Consider the following 16,308-nt stretch of genomic DNA (forward strand, 5'->3'; position numbering starts at 1 on the left):
ACTACCAATGCCTGTGTGTCCTCCACCCACCCAACCCCCAGCTCACCCCACCTCCCCACCTCACCCCACTCCCATGTCCAAGGATTATTATTTAATCCATTTTGTGAGTGGCCTGAGTTTAAAAATTAATGAAAGATGTCTGGAGGATGCTAATATATGTCAGAAAAGTATGGGAACCACTGCTTTAATGTCAGGTCCTCAGAAATTACTTCTCCTTATAGGCAGTCTATTGCCATTGCCTGGGCCAGCTCAGCTCCACAATGTTAATCTGGTATGTTCTGGAAAAGCTTTCTAGAATATATCCAAAATAAGGGAAAATGAATTCAGAACAATGCAAGCAAAGTTCATGAACTGTAGAATCCTTTTTTTTTTTTTTTTAAATAAAAAGCTCCAAGATCTCAATAGCTCTGATTCCCAGATAAGTGAAGTTTCATATTTTTATAACTGTGATGGATAATGTGTGTTTATATATGCATATGCTTCTAGATATTTAGCCAAAAACTGATGCATTCAAACAAGAGTGTTGCCTGTTTCCCCAGGGCAGACATCATCATATCTTGAATCTGTCACCATGTGACATCTTAAAGAGAAACTTTACATCCCTTGAGTTCCCAGTAAATGTTCAGAGCGTTCTTAACACTCTTGATGTAGCTAATGGGCCAAGGAGCAGTCACAGCTCCTCTGTGACAGGGCACTGCTTGTGGAAGCAGAGCCTGGGGTCATTCTTGGAGATACCAAGTGAAATCTCTTCCCAATTAAATTGTTTAAGATGAGGATTGTTGCCTGTTCCCCAGGGAGTGCTGTGACTATTAGAGACCTGAAAGCAATGAATTCGTCGCTCAACAGTCATTTAGATAAGAAAACAATTATTTTCATCATTCTAAGCAGGAAGCTGCCCAGAACCAGAACAGGTTCTCTGAGCATCCTTGAGAGACCTGGACCAGGGAGAGAGCTGGTCCTCACGGCTCCTGGCTGATGCAATCTGAGGACATTCCCCAGAAAACATACTCCTCACTTCTCAGTTTAAAAAAATAAAAGTTAAGAAAACATCATCCTACTTTGACTTAAGAGACGCAAGACAGATCCAGCTCATGATACCTCAGCTCAGCATGCGGCAAAGGCCAGAGGCCCTGAGCGCATGGGTCCCACCATTGGAGAAGGATATTCTGTTGGTACCACTGCCACAGCACACAAGGAAAACCAAAGCATTCTTGCCCTATGCTTTGTCTTTTTTTTTTTTTTTAACCTTCTTTAAAAGCCTTTTTCCTCGTCTATCAGAGTCCTTCATAGAGACTCTTGAGTGATGTATTTAATGAACAGAGCACAGAATCCAGTCTCAGTTGGGTTTCACTTCAGTATGCTACAAGGGATCCCCCAAAACTCTTTATCAAGAAATAACTTGGCTGGGCACAGTGGCTCCTGCCTGTAATCCTAGCACTTTGGGAGGCTGAGGTGGGCGGATCACTTGAGGTCAGGAGTTTGAGACTAGTCTGATCAACATGGAGAAACCCCATCTCTACTAAAAATACAAAATTAGCTGGGCATGGTGGCACATGCCTGTAATCCCAGCTACTTGGGAGAGGCAGGAGAATAGCTTGAAACCAGGAGGCTGAGGTTGTGGTGAGTGGAGATCGCACCATTGCACTCCAGCCTGGGCAACAAGAGCAAAGCTCCACTTCAAAAAAAAAAAAAAAAAAAAAAAAAAGAACTTAAAACAAACATTTAATGCATGTGCATTCATTTTGATCTTAAAAGAAATATATCATTGAAGAGATAGATAAGTTGATGGGAGAGAGAATTGTATTAAAAAAGGAACCAATAACAGGGTATTACAAGACTCCAGAGAATCACAAGTGTAGTGGCATCATGACACACATTGCACCTGTGGCCTACCTTCTGTGTATAGATGGTTCTGAGTCTTTTTTGTAGAAAGAAGCAGTCCTCTGGCCATTTTCCTTCCTGACCCCACTATCCCAAAGTCCTTTCTTATTGTGGCATTAAAGACCACTGTGTCCTCTGAATGTCCTTGATGTCCAGGACAGTGCCCTCTCCCCAGCTCCTTGGATGTTTCTCTCCTGTCCTGCTCAGGGCTGCTTCATTCTCCAGTGCTGGGCTCCCTGGACTCTGCCCTTGGCCCTTTTCTCAGACGCCTTCCCTAGGGACCTCATACACTTCCATTGTGTCAACTGTTCTCTGTCAATTGATGGTTTCCAGGTGCATTTCTCTCGCCTAGGTGCACATCCCATTGTTTCCTGGACGCAGACTAGCCATCGTAGAGATTCCTCAGACTCAACATGTACAAAACAAAATCCCCCATCCTGGCCCCTAAATCTCCCTTACGTTCCGTGTCTTGCAACTGTCATCTATCCTTTCAGCCAAGCCATAAACGTGTCCCTTCTCAAATCCTTCAGCTCACTCCCTACATTCAAGATGGTTATTACCAAGTTCCAGGCAGAAAGAAAAAGAGGGACGAGGCAATTAAGGCACCTCCAGATGAGTAAGCCCCCTTTAAAAGTTTCCAGAAGCCCAGCACGTCATTTAGGCCATATCTCATTAGCCCCTTTGCAAGGGTGTCTGGAAAACTTAGGGTTTTGGCTGGGCCCTTTAATCCCTCCAATAACACATAAGGTCTATCCACAAAGAGAAAGGAGCCACCATATGCCATTCTAGTGACTATTAGAAAGGCAAGATAGAAATCAGGGGCACCCATTCTACTTTCTTAATAATTTTTAAGTTCATCTCCTAACGTACTTGGTTCAGGCTGTCATTATTTTTCTGATGGGTTACTTCAGTCACCTCTTTATTAAACATCTTGTCCATCACCTGTGCCCCTCAGCTGTTCTCCATGCTGCTGCTCCATTCTGCCATCATTATATTTTGTAAATGTGAAAATGGTCCGGCCAGTCCTTTCCTAAAATCTTTCAGAGGTTCTCCTTTTGCCTTCAAGAAAAAGACCAGACTGCTTTGCAGGGCTTTGAGCCCTTCCCGATCTGGCTCAAAAGCACTTCTGAGCCCTCTCTCTCCTCTCCTCTCCCAAGCTCCAGGTACTCTGATCACTCTTGTATCCCAGAACATCTCAGTCCTCTCGGTGCCACCCCATCTTCATAAGTGCTGTCTCTCTGTCTGCAATTCAGACATTTTCATGTGTAATCAACAATTTAAGATTCAAGGAAGTGCCCCACAGCAAGACCACCTGTTCATAGAGTGAGAAATAGTCAGCAAAATATGTTCTTTGTTACTCATGTATAAATATCGCTCTTTAAAACACAACAGACCTGCCTCCTCTGTCTCCAGAAATAACCTCAAGATACATATTGTGGGAAACCAAAATATGCCACCCCAGACTATGAAGCATTGTTGCGCTGAAGGCAATTTAAAAACTGATACAGGAAATCTCTCTGCTCTCCCTGTATTTACCAAAATGCAAAAGATATACTGCACCCTCTCCTATCAGGGAGAAGGCAACTTTGGGCCCTTATTGGCCTGGAGAGGAATCTACATTAACAAGCTTTACTAGTGAGCCTTTATCTGACAGTTACTGCCCTCCTCCAATTTGCCACCAGCCTCTAGAGACTCAAAGTTCTTTTCTTTGTCTTGTTTTTAAAATTTTACTGTTTATTGTTGAAGATGCTATACAAGCTGGAATCCAAAGCCATCTCTTTAAGAGCTACTCATTTTCTGGGTATGTGAAATACACATGTTAATAAGCTGTTTGGTTTTCACTTGTTAATCTGTCTTTTGTAACAGGGGTCCATTCCAACTAAGCAGCTCTGAGGATTGGAGAAAAAATTATTTTTCTCCCTCTACACTATCAAGGAAGAAAGGTGTGTGAGACTTTTACCCATCACTTCCTCAATAGTATAATTAGTCCTATGAGCCCAAACTTCCACATGTCTCATAAAAGAAGAGAGAAAATACAATCTCTCACTTGAGAAGTCCACCTTGTCAGCCAAGGCACCCCTAGGTAGATGAAAGCAGACCAAGGAAAAAGTGAAGAATGATGAAATAAAAAGTGAATAATGATGAAAGAGAAGCGGTACCCTAGTTGCATATCATCTCCTACAAAATGTATTCACCAGCCTAGATTCCAACCTCACACGTGGGGCTGGTGGGCAAGAACAGAGAGAATCAAGAAAAAACAAAAGGAGAGCTGAAGCCGAGGTGATGATGCTCTTCCTAGATTTTTCCAAATGAAGCAGCTAACCTGCAAACACAATTAAAAAAAAAAAAAAAAAATCACAGGGTTACCGCTGGGTAGACACGGATGAAGGTAACACAGGTGATATGTTTATAATGCCCTGAGCACAGATCCTCTGGCTATTTGGAGACCCCTGTGGGAAAAGGTACCCTGAGTCTCTTTTGCCATCTGTCGACTAGCTCCTTCCTGGGAGCCTTCCGTGGGCCTTGTTCATGACACTTCAATGTTGTCCTCTTCACTCTAAATAAATGCTACTGGCAGGGAGTTGGCCTATCACCCGACCTGGTACTAACACTTGGCTGCATCTTTCAGCACACGCGTCACCAGGAATGAGGTTGGTAAATGTGTCAAGTGTCCTAGAGAGAGAAATATAATAATCACCAAGGCTGTCCAATGAATGAAACTGCTAAGAACACACATCAGCTGTCTGTCAATTTATGTTACTGTTGCTCTGCAGGAAAATTCTTTTTAGAGATGTTAGCAGGAAAAAAAGAAAAAAACTATGCCTTTGGGGATCTGGGTTTTCTAGTGACACTTCCCCTTGACCAGTTACTGATTCTTCACTCCATACCTTTACACACACACACACACACACACACACAAAATCCATATTTTAGGCACAAATTGTTAAAGAGCAATATAAGACAAGTCAGGAAAATTCTAAAATTCTTCTCCACTGCAACCCAAAGCAATTTTTTGTGAGAGAGATTGGATCTATTAGGAAGGGAAAATAAAATAAGGATTTGAAGAAAAAGGAGGCTGAGTCACACAAAGCGCCAGCATTTTAACCATCCCTGATGTTTGTACAGCCTTTGCAGTCATGGATGGCAGTAGTCATCTGGAGCACCTAAGAAACTGGCCATCAAGACTACAATAATTGGAAAAATCTGGGATAAGGGTTATCCTCCAAACACCGCCCAGCAGAGACCACGGATACGTTGGTGCAGCCCCAGAGCTGCCCATCCCTTTGTACCAATTATTAAAGCCCAGTGATAGCTTGAAGCTGGCCAGCTTCAATTGGCCAAAGGTACTGGCTGTGTTGCTGGCTTTCCATCCCTCTTTTCTTCTATCACCGTTAGTTCTCCAATGTTCATGGATATATAACACGGCAGAGAAGTCCAGCATCTTTGAGAGCACTAGTGGGCCACTGCATTGTAGGGGAAAAAATATTTCTTTGGTCACCCTTCACTGGGTTGATGACTGAGACCCCTGTACCAAAAGACAGATAAACAAAAGAAAAGCAGATAAATGTATGTATAGGTTTTACATGACATGGGAGCCTTCATAAGGAAATGAAGGTCCAAAGAAGCAAGGAAACCTGGTATTTATTATGCTAGGTTTAAGAAAGAAATGGATAGTTATGGAGAAGTATGATTGAACAAAGGGGGTCTGACCTCATGGTAATAACTGTGGGGAAGTTAGGAAGGCCTGTTTGTTCAGAGTCTTCCTGTGTCCCTGTCTTCAGAGATAAGGACATTCCTTTCCTCCAGGTACAGGGAGGGCACCTCTCAAATAAGGAGGGTCTTATGACCTGCTTAGGTGAAGGTCAGAGAATCCCTCACAGGTTTTAGGACCTGCTTCAGGGGAGAAGGGCAGTGGGAAAGGTGAGAGTGACTTTCCTGCTTCTGCTGTTTTCTCAAATGCAAAGGTACCATGTTTTGTAGTAGTGTGTCCTGAACCTCAGCATTATCTAGCACACAATTGGCTCATTTGTCATCTCTTTAATTGTAATGATGCGTTTATGCCTACAAAGGTAACTCTTCAGTCCACTATTATTTGCTTGGAGGCTTTTTGCTTAGTAGTAAGGACTTGGATCCATCTTCATTAATCTTTGGATATGGCAAGGCTGTGGATGAAACTACCAATGAAGAGAACCTGGAGTAAGTTACACCGCAGTCAGTGGCAGAGTTAATTATGCATGCAGTTAACAGCAATTTTGGAACAAAACCAGGTATAAATCAATAAAATACAATAGATCTTGAATTTTTTCTCTCCTCTGCAAGCTATTCTCTGCTGCTTAGAGAGGAATTTTTATAGAAATGAAGTTCTCTAGAGATTGCGTATATTTGGGAGAAAAATATGAAGAAAAAGAGAAAAGCTATCACAGTTAGGTGTTTCTTAATTTTCAAGTTTCACTTTTGTGTCTCACACACTTTTAACCCAATAAAGGTGAATTAGATGAATGCCACCATGCTGGGGTCCTGCCTGTGTCTGTTCTGAAGCTGAGGCACCTGTTGAGGCACCTGTGGAAGACCACCATCTCTTGATTCCTAGCTTAAAGCAGGCAGCCCAGTGGTGAGTGAAAGGCAGGGTAGGGGAAGACTAGACCCCATAAGTTCTTGGTTGGAAAGGACCCCTCTTACAAAAGACAAGAGAAAAACAAACAGAAGTTTATTACCATGTATATGTCACATATTACCATGTATATTTCACAAATACCCAGAAAATGAGTAATTCTCAAAGAGGTGGCTTTGAATTCCAGCTTATATAGCATTTTCACAACAAATAGTGAACTTTTTTTGTTTCTTTTTTGAGACAGTGTCTTGCTCTGTCACTCAGGCTGGAGTACAGTGGCACAATCATAGCTCACTGCTCTCAGCCTCCTGAACTCAAGCGATCCTCTCTCCTCAGCCTCCTGAGTAGCTGAGGCTACTGGCATGCACCCACCCTGATAGATGTTTTTTATTTTTTAGGGATGGGGTCTTGCTATATTGCACAAGCCAGTATTGAACCCTGGGTTCAGGCAATCCCCCCACCTTAGCCTCCTGAGTAACTGGGTGTGACTACAGGTGTGAACCACCATGCCTGCCTAATTTGTTTTTTTTGAGACAGGGTCTTGCTGTGTTGCCCAGGCGAGTCCCAAACTCCTGACCTGAAGCCATACTCCCACCTGAGCCTCCCAAACTGTTGGGATTACAGACATGAGCCACCGTGCCTGGCTACAAAATTTGTAAAGAAGTGGCAAGACAAAAGCAAAGGACTTTGAATCTCGATTGGGTGGTAACTTGGAGAGGGGCAAATAACTACCAGTTAAAGGCTCATTTGTAAAGCTTGTTAATGTAGATTCCTCTGGTTACATCTCCAGGCCAATAAGAGTACAAAGTTGTCTTCAGTGGTTAACCTTTGTTCTCTTTGGGAGGAGGGGTGGCCAGGATACCTTTTGTCTTTGTAAATCTATGTCCTGCTTTTAGGCAAACAGAGGGAAGATAGAGAGCTTTCCTGCATTTGCTTCTTACTGCCTTCAGCTCAACAATCCTTCAGATATTGGAGAAGCATAATCCAGTCCCCTACAGCAGCTAACTGGAAGCAGAGAAAGTGGCTTGAATCATAATTTTTCTCCCTTTTTCCTACTCAGTGGCAAGCAACTGACTATTCTCTTAATCTCTGTGTCTCTCAGAAAGGTGATAATCTGCTCACTAAAACCTGTGGTTTTAGCTGTTGCTTTAAAGCAAATATTTCGTGGATGAAGGAAAAATGTGGAATTATGTTCACCACACATTGTCCTTGATTTTCCTCTGAAATTATGGGAAGGAGAGTAGATATGGCATTGCATCTACATCATTTAAGAACTTTATATATCTATTTGTTTTCTAGTGTGAGCTGCACAAACTTCCCCAGGGAGCCATTTATTAATACTTCATTCACCACAGAGAATACAAACAAAGCAGGCCAAAGTTTTCATATCTGATGCAACTTCTTTTAGGGTTGGACCAAGCGCTGATGTGTACCTCCAGGGAGTCTCACAGTTAAAACCACTGAGGAGGACCCAGTGAGGAGAAAGCCCTTCCTTTTTGCCTCCAGCCTTATATCTTTCCTTTGAAATCCCTGGGTCTTTCTTTCATTCGGCTGGCTGCTACTCATCACACTTAAATTAGAAAACCAAAGGAGAAGGGAGGGTATGGAACTTTTGTGCAGAAGGACCTACAACACTTGGGGGACAGATGGATGTTGGAAGAAAATAATCACATGCCTTTTTTTTTTTCTTCTTGAAATCAAGTCTCGCTTGGCCGCCCAGGCTGGAGGGGAGTGGTGCAACCACAGCTCACTGCAGCCTTGACCTCCAAGGTACAGGTGATCCTCCCTGAGTAGCTGGGGATACAGGCGTGCACAACCACACCCAACTAATTTTTGCATTTTTCATTAAGATGGAGTTTTGCCATGTTGCCCAGGCTGGTCTGGAACTGAGGATGGGGAAAGAAGACTCAGGGACCATACTCAGGAACAGTAGTCTTAGCTCTTTGGAAATTGCCAGAGCTGATTTGCTTACTTGCACAATCCAAAGAGAAGCATTTGATGCGTTTATATCCCCATCTCCTCTGACATGACTGTGAGAAGTTACATAAAGACTTCTGAGATGACTGGACACCGATTACGGTGCTACCAATGTTTTCCACAAAAGCATTGGGTTTGGCCGTAGTTATTCTGATAAAAAAGCTGAGACATGGAGAAATATCACCACTGTACAAAAGGTCATTTTATCCTTGACGTCCCCAGTCTTCCCAGTGAGAAAGAACAGCAGTAATCATTCATAGTGAGTCTCGTTTTTACTCAGCTACATCTTACCAGGCCTTCTTGAAACTGACGTGGACTCTCAGCATGGAAAGTTCCAGACTCAGGGTTTGTTTTCAAAAGAAACCAGATCTGCAGGCTAAGTAATGAAGTGTTAGGCCACAAAATACATTACCTCCCAGGAAAGCCCCTTAAACTCGGGCAAAATTCTCTCTTTTTTTACTCACAGTATTTCACCAGAAATTGAAATTGTTAAAAAGTCTGTAACCAGTGACACCACAGGAATGGCCCTTGGTCCAGTTCTTGGTCAACCTCGGACAAACACCAGTGTGGACAGAAAAGAAAAAAAAAATGCACAAACTGCATTCACCTATCTGCCAGGCCAGGTGAATAATGGGGTTTTTGTCATTGTTTCCATGTATTTGGCAGATGGTTATACCGTCATTTCTTTTCCTTTTAAAAGCTAATTCCAAGTTTTATCTCTCTAGCATCCTGTCACCTAAGGAAGCATGAAGACTTAAGGTGGAAGAGGAATTCAGCACCGATTGGTTTTCCTTTCCAATTGGTTTATTTTAATGCAATTGATAATAACCAAAGACTTAAAAAGCCAAAAAGAAACTAATTTCTAAATGATCTCATCTTTCCACCTTGAAGACATATAACTTAATTGGAGACTCTCCAACAGCACCACACATTTGTTAACATTCCTGCATTTCCTCTATTGATTACCATAGGTCTTCCATTAATAGGAAATGGGTGAGCCAGGACATCACACTTTAATTTTTATATCATAATAGCTTGTGGTGAGGATTAAGAGGAGGCCCATTTAGGAAAGGAATCACCCTAGGAAGGGACAATTAGGAAAAGAGAAAAAAAAGAATTCTCTTGCTGACCTTATCCCTATTAATTGCGGGAAGTTCTTTCTCTTTCTCTCTCTCTTTTCAATTTTTTTTATTTTTTATTTTTTTTAGGGAGATGGGATCTTGCTATGTTGCTCAGCTGGTCTTGAACTCCTGGGCTCAAGCAATCTTCCTGCCTCAGCCTCCTAAAGTGCTGAGATTACAGGCATGAGCCACCACGGCCAGCTTCTTTCTCTGTCTCCCCCAGCCTCTCTCTCTCACTCTCTCTCTCCTCAAGAGCTAACAAAACTAGTAAACAGAAAAGCTAAAGAAACTTAAGCTGCTTGTGAATATTCACTGAGGAAGGCTCCTGTCAACAAGGCACATGACAAGAGCTGGAGGTTTCCCCTCTTCACCTAGGTTGACCAAGGGGGACATGAAGGAGCCCATGCAAGCTCAGCCTGAGCACCTACCCATGGAAGGACAGCAGCCTCCAGGGCAAGGTCAGGCAGGAGAGGCCCCAGTCAGATTTCGATATTGAGAAGTACAACCATTTTGTGCTGTTTAAAAATACGGATGTGTAAAACCAGAGCATAGTCATTCTTTGACATGCTGTGTGATTTTTTTCTACACAAATCAGAGCTTTAAAAGCCTTGGAGGGGATAAATGGAATCACAGGGCGAGTACAACAGGATACGGTGAGTCATTTCAACTTCCTGCTAAACATGAACCCTACAAAAGCTTGATGTGTCTCAGATTTTTGCTGGGGGGTTTCCTCCTCGATTCAACCTCAGATTTCTATGGCTTGCTCCTTCCTTCATTTTATTTCTTTCTATGCATCACATTTGTCCTAGATCCTTCTAGGTCTATAAATAACGTCATTGTGTCATGCTGGCCACTGGGTTTTAAATGTCAGCATTCTGCGCACAGCCTTACCCCATGAGATAACATAGTTTTTCTAACTGCATTCCTATAGCACTGAACTAACTGAGGTGTTCAGCTGCTAAAAATTTTCTTAAATGGTGACATTTTCATAACCCCAGGGTTAGGGGATGGGATTAAGTTAATGGATATAATTTTCTCAATGTTAGGCTTTTCTCCAGTAGACTTTTTTTTTTCTTCCAGGTTTGTAGCTCTTGTGACTTCTTAGATTAAACAATGAACAAAAAGAAAAATGAAAAAGGAATGTTTGTTTGTCTGTGACACAAAGAGGCAAGAATAGGATTTTTTTATAGTTCTGAATTAAATTTATTCTGCTTCTGATCCCCACCTGCCTGGCTGGTAGGAAATTCAGTCTCAATCATTATTGAGGCTTCTTTTTCCCGCCATGCCACTGTGAGTGCTATGTGGTACCAGGACTTGAATAAGCAAGGAGGGAAGGAATGTACCAGAAGGTTGAGCTGTGGGGGCTGCCACTGTGGCCAACACTCCCTCTCTCTTTGCTTCTGTTTAGCACTGGTTGTCTGGCAAGATCTGGACATCCTACTCTGAAAGAATTCAGGGAGCCCCCATGTAGTCACTGTCCACAGATACACCCATGGGACCCTCACCCTAACCCTATGGGCAACCTGCCACAATCCTCAGGAGGCACTTAGCACAAGAGGGACTGTCTGGGAGGAAAAACTTTTCCTCTACCCTCTTAGGTTCGGTGATTGGGGATGTGCAAACTAAACTGGCAAAAGATAGATTAGGACAAGAAAAAAAAACATTATAATTGTATATGTACACACTGGAATTCACAAAGACTCAAGGAGTCTCAAGGAGACAGTTAGAATTCGGGGCTTATACGCTATCCTGTTAGGGGAAGGGGAGGGGCAGAGGGGCACTTCTGGGAAAACAAATGACTTCTTAGAAGCGGAGAAGAAATGGCACTTAGGGAAAAGCAAATGACTTTTTAGAAAGATAAATGTGCCCATAGGAGAATAAAAGGGAAATATGATCTTTTTGTAACAATATCTGTTTGATTGTGGTACCAATTTCTCATTTCTAAGAAGAGAAGATTAGAATTGCTTCCAAGGAGGGGATTTATAACAACTGAGTTCTTTTGGGAGGCTCTGCTTTTAGGTAGATAAGAGATTTCATGAACTCAAATGCCTTCAGCTCAAAATAATTTTTTTATGCCACTTGGCTTATTCTAGACCCCTTCAGGGCCCAGGACCTCCCATGTTTAGAAATCCCAAAGCCAGTCCTGCCCTTAATTTCATGGACTCTCCCACTCCTCACCCACCAACCCAATTCAGTTTCTCAACTGTAAACATTTTATTTCATCCCCCTCCTTTCCTAGAAGGCCCAGTGTAATCCTACTCAAAGGGCCTTTACAACAAATATCAGGTGGAATTGTCTTCTGGGTACCAACAAGTCATGCTTTGGTCTTATAAGACAAGACTTGGTTTCTCAGGAATGGAGAAGGTGAAAATACAACAGGGAGAACAAAAATACATATCTCAATAAACTGCCTCTCAAAAATATCAATGGAATGACTTAAAAACATAATGATTCTACTTTGGATGTATGTATTTTTCTATTGTCATGTTTCATTGCATGCCCGCACATCCCTTTCAGTCTCAACCATTGTTGAGGCTTCTTTCCCACCTCCATGGCTTTGCTAGAATTGCTGGTAAAATTATTTTACATTTATGGCCAGGCACGGTGGCTCACGCCTGTAATCCCAGCACTTTGGGAGGCCAAGGCAGGCGGATCACCTGAGGTCAGGAGTTTGAGACCAGCCTGGCCAACACGGTGAAACCCCTGCCTCTACTAAAAATACAAAAATTAGCTGGGCGTGATGATGCATGCCTGTAATCCCAGCTACTCAGGAGACTGAGGGAGGAGAATTGGGAGGCAGAGGTTGCAGTGAGCCGAGATCATGCCACTGCACTCCAGCCTAGGCAACACAGTGAGACTCTGTCAAAAAAAAAAAAAAATTTACGTCTGTGATAGTCTGCCAAGAACACCTGATTTTCAAGTTCTATCCCCTGAACAAGTTGCAAACTCTGATATTGTATATGTGAAAATACCTAGGGCCCCGCCAAGCACATGGTTGGTGTAGAACAATGGCCTGTTGATTCTGAATAATACCATCTTATTCAATGGGGGGGAAGGAAAAGAGAGATTGAAATGTGCCTTGGGGAAGAGGGACCACATGCCAAGAAAAGGTGTGATCATGGCCCCCTTAAAACTGAGGTCAGAAGATTTATCAGAGGATAGAAAGATTGCCAGATGAAAAACAAGATGTCCAGTTAAATTGGAATTTCAGAGAAATAATCACATTTTAAAATATAAGTATATATTATATGATATTTGGGACATACTTACACTAAAAAACTTTCATGGTTTATTTGGTCAAATCTAACTGAGTAGCCTATATTTTCATTTGCTAAATCTGGCAACCCTAATTACAGGACCCTTCTACAGTATCAGCTTAAACCATTGATAACGTGGATACTGCGCCTGACAGACAGCACCAGATTTGAAAGGGTGCCCTCAAGTAGACACGAAAGTGGGTATGTCAAATAACATAGCACATCACGTCAATATTGCTGCTGGCTTCCAGCCCTGCATCGCTTCTCTCTGCAGCAAGCTGGAGCTGGCACTGTTTTGGTAGCAATGGTTGCCGTGCGCTGGGCAGCAGGCGGCAAGGCATCCTGCAGGACCAGGGAGTCCTTGGCTGGGAACATTCTGTTTCCTTCACAGGTTCCTCTTCAACCTCCAGTCCAAGGCCCAATCCTGGGCCCCTGCTCTCCTTTCTTCACACTTTCTCTAAGAGAACATTTTTCCAGGCTCACACTTTCTTTCAATCATCACCTCTAAGCGGGTTTAGTCTCCAGGGGTTCAGGCAGCAGCCCCACTGTTGAGCTCCACTTGGGTTTCTCATCATGTTCTTAAACTCAAACAGGCAAAAGTAAACTCATAACCCTCCCTCCAGACCAGCAGCCCCTCCTCGTGTCTTTGGGTAGCCCTAGTCTCTATTAGCCCAACCCCTGGTGGCACCTTTGACATCACTTTCTCTTCCCATAACAAATCAGTCTCCATAGTCTCAGCAGTTTTTGTTGTTATTGTTTTATTTTCATGATATTGAAAATAAACAACGCCCTCAAATCCAGGCTTTATCTCTCCAAATCTGTCTTGTTATTGTCATTCCCCTGCTGAAAAGTTTCCATGGCTTCCAGCTTCCTGCAAGGGTAAATAGAAACTTTTTTTCCTGTCTTTCATGGCCCTCCATAATAAAGGCCTGCTCTGCCTAGAAACTTCGGTTCCTACTATTTCCCAACACATTTCCTCTTCCATAGCAAAGCTCCCGACCTCTGTCTCAGGAATCCATGAATCCCATGAATTCCATTTCCATCTCCACTGCCCCTTTCCCCATGGAGAATGTGCTTGCCTCCAGCTGTCTAAATCCTTCCCATCCTTTAGAGACAAGGGCAATTTCCTTTTATATTGTGGAGATTTCCTTGTCTAATCCAGCCTGCTGGGATCTCTTTCTACAGCATTTACCTTACAACAAAGGACTGTAAGGATACAACGACGAAATTTTCTTTGTTTGATTAAGAGGATGGAAGAGGCTGCCCCCTTCACCAAGATCCTGACTTTCCTCTCTTTGCACAATATTTTTGGTATCTTCTTGGAGTGGAGCAACTGAGTCAGGAGGAAGATTTTCCAGCTCCACAGGCAAAGTCCGCTCTAGACACAGACTTCCAGTATCTCCCAGCATCTGGGTCTCCAAATGCAGTGACACATATACTCAGCAAAAGGCTTCGAGGAGCTCACGTTTCTCTCCAAAATGAAAACAATGAGAAAAATCTAAATTGTATTGCATTATGATAAAAATGTTCCCCAGTGTTAATTTAATGCATAGGCAGTGCTTACAGTTCTTCAGTGAAACTTTTTTTTTTTTTTAAGGCTACTATTGTTGTAGCCTTTGGCACTGGTCAATGCTATGAGTCAACCCTTTGAGGAAGTTGTGGCATCTTGGTTTGTGATTTATCCGGTGCTGCCTAGTTAATATCCTGACTTCTCCCAGCTTCCACCTCTGTTTGTCCAGTGGTTTCTATCAGTTCAGAAACATGAGGCACCAGGGCAGGACCGCATTCTCCAGTGAATCCATTTCAGATACCATCATTAAAGCCCATCGTGAATAAAGCCATGGTTGGCCTAAATCCAGTCTTCATTTCTGAAATTTGGTAAGGACCATCTTCTTCATAAGAGTTCTAATGCTTTCAAATTGCATAAATATCCAGATGGAACAAATAAAGACATTGATTCTAAATGGCCATTTCCCCCTTGATATTGATGGGCTAGGAATAACAAGAATGATTCATGGAATCAGATGAAATCAAATTCTGTTTGGAAGGTGGGTAAGGTAAAAACTGTATATATAAAAAATATATAAGAGGCCAATCGCCAGCAATGTCATTTTAATCATATCCTGGGACCTTGCTCTAATTAGCAAGGTAATTTCTGTATAAGGCAAACTCAGAACAGACCCTTTCCAAGGATGGTCATTGATTGAAGTAACTCCGGGTACAGGGTGGAAGGAAGCAGAGACCAGAGGAAGGAAAGCCAATTAGAAAACTATGGCAACAGTTCAGGTGAGGTCGTGAGGACCTGAAATAAAATGGTGAGAGCAGGAAGAAAAGGACATCCTTAAGAAGCATTAAGTCTGAGCATGTCTAATGAACTGAACAGTGGCTGGCAGAAGCCATTTGTTTAAGGAGATGATGCACGGCAGAAGGAAGTAAGAGAAAGAGAGGTATGCACTTACTCAATGGGGGTGATGTCTGCAAGAAGGTGCTTATTGTGTTTGTACGAGATGTTGGACCCTGACCTGGCCCCATGGATTTATGTCCAAATTCTGCTGAAACTTGGCTGAAAGAGGAGCTGTGAGACACAGGAGCCCAGACATGCTGCTTTGTGCCCAGTGATGAAATGTAACCCAGGCCGGGCGCGGTGGCTCAAGCCTGTAATCCCAGCACTTTGGGAGGCCGAGACGGGCGGATCACGAGGTCAGGAGTTCGAGACCACCCTGGCTAACACGGTGAAACCCCGTCTCTACTAAAAATACAAAAAACTAGCCAGGCGAGGTGGCGGGCGCCTGTAGTCCCGGCTACTCGGGAGGCTGAGGCAGGAGAATGGCGTAAAAACCCGGGAGGCAGAGCTTGCAGTGAGCTGAGATCCGGCCACTGCACTCCAGCCTGGGCGACACAGCGAGACTCCGTCTCAAAAAAAAAAAAAAAAAAGAAATGTAACCCAAAAGAGAGGCGAGCCATGTTCTCCCCTCTCTTCTTGCCCAGGACCGAGTGTGGCTCAGTTCAGGGATGTGAGTGAGGACTGAGGCATCAAGTGGGCCTGGGAAGCAGGAGCCAGCAGGCTTTTGGCAGAAGCCCAAGGGTCATCCCAGGGAATACAAGCAGCAGAGGAGCCCAGCAGTGGATCTGGAGGGCAGGGACAGCACAGGGGCCCGAGCCAAAGAACAGGAGCAAGACCCCAGGGACTCACAGCGATAAATGGCTGAGGTTCTGAGTGATGGGGGAGGGGCCTGGCCAGTGAAATGTGAGTTCTGACAGTGCATTTGACCTCATCTGTACCCACAAGCTGGCAATGCCTGGAAGCATTTGTGTTGCAAATAGACACACACCTGCACTGATCACATTACATTACAATCCGCAGTTTACATAACTTTCTTCCTCGCTACTCCCTGAGCCTCGCAAGCACTAAAGACACATGCCATTCATCTCTGTGTCTCAGAACAGAGCACAGGGCAGG

At 43.4% G+C, this 16,308-nt stretch overlaps 1 long non-coding RNA gene across 1 annotated transcript in view; it reads right to left on the reverse strand.

The window, feature by feature from the left end:
- Window positions 1-13,630: 13,630 nt before the first annotated feature.
- The window catches only part of LOC126953741 (uncharacterized), a 148,334-nt gene continuing 145,656 nt past the window's right edge, over window positions 13,631-16,308 (reverse strand). Inside the window, exon 4 of the long non-coding RNA XR_007725339.1 lies at window positions 13,631-13,719. This is a non-coding gene — a long non-coding RNA (uncharacterized LOC126953741). The remainder of the gene's footprint in view (window positions 13,720-16,308) is intronic.

This window comes from Macaca thibetana, chromosome 4, assembly GCF_024542745.1.
Source record: "Macaca thibetana thibetana isolate TM-01 chromosome 4, ASM2454274v1, whole genome shotgun sequence".
NCBI classification, from domain to species: Eukaryota; Metazoa; Chordata; class Mammalia; order Primates; family Cercopithecidae; genus Macaca; species Macaca thibetana.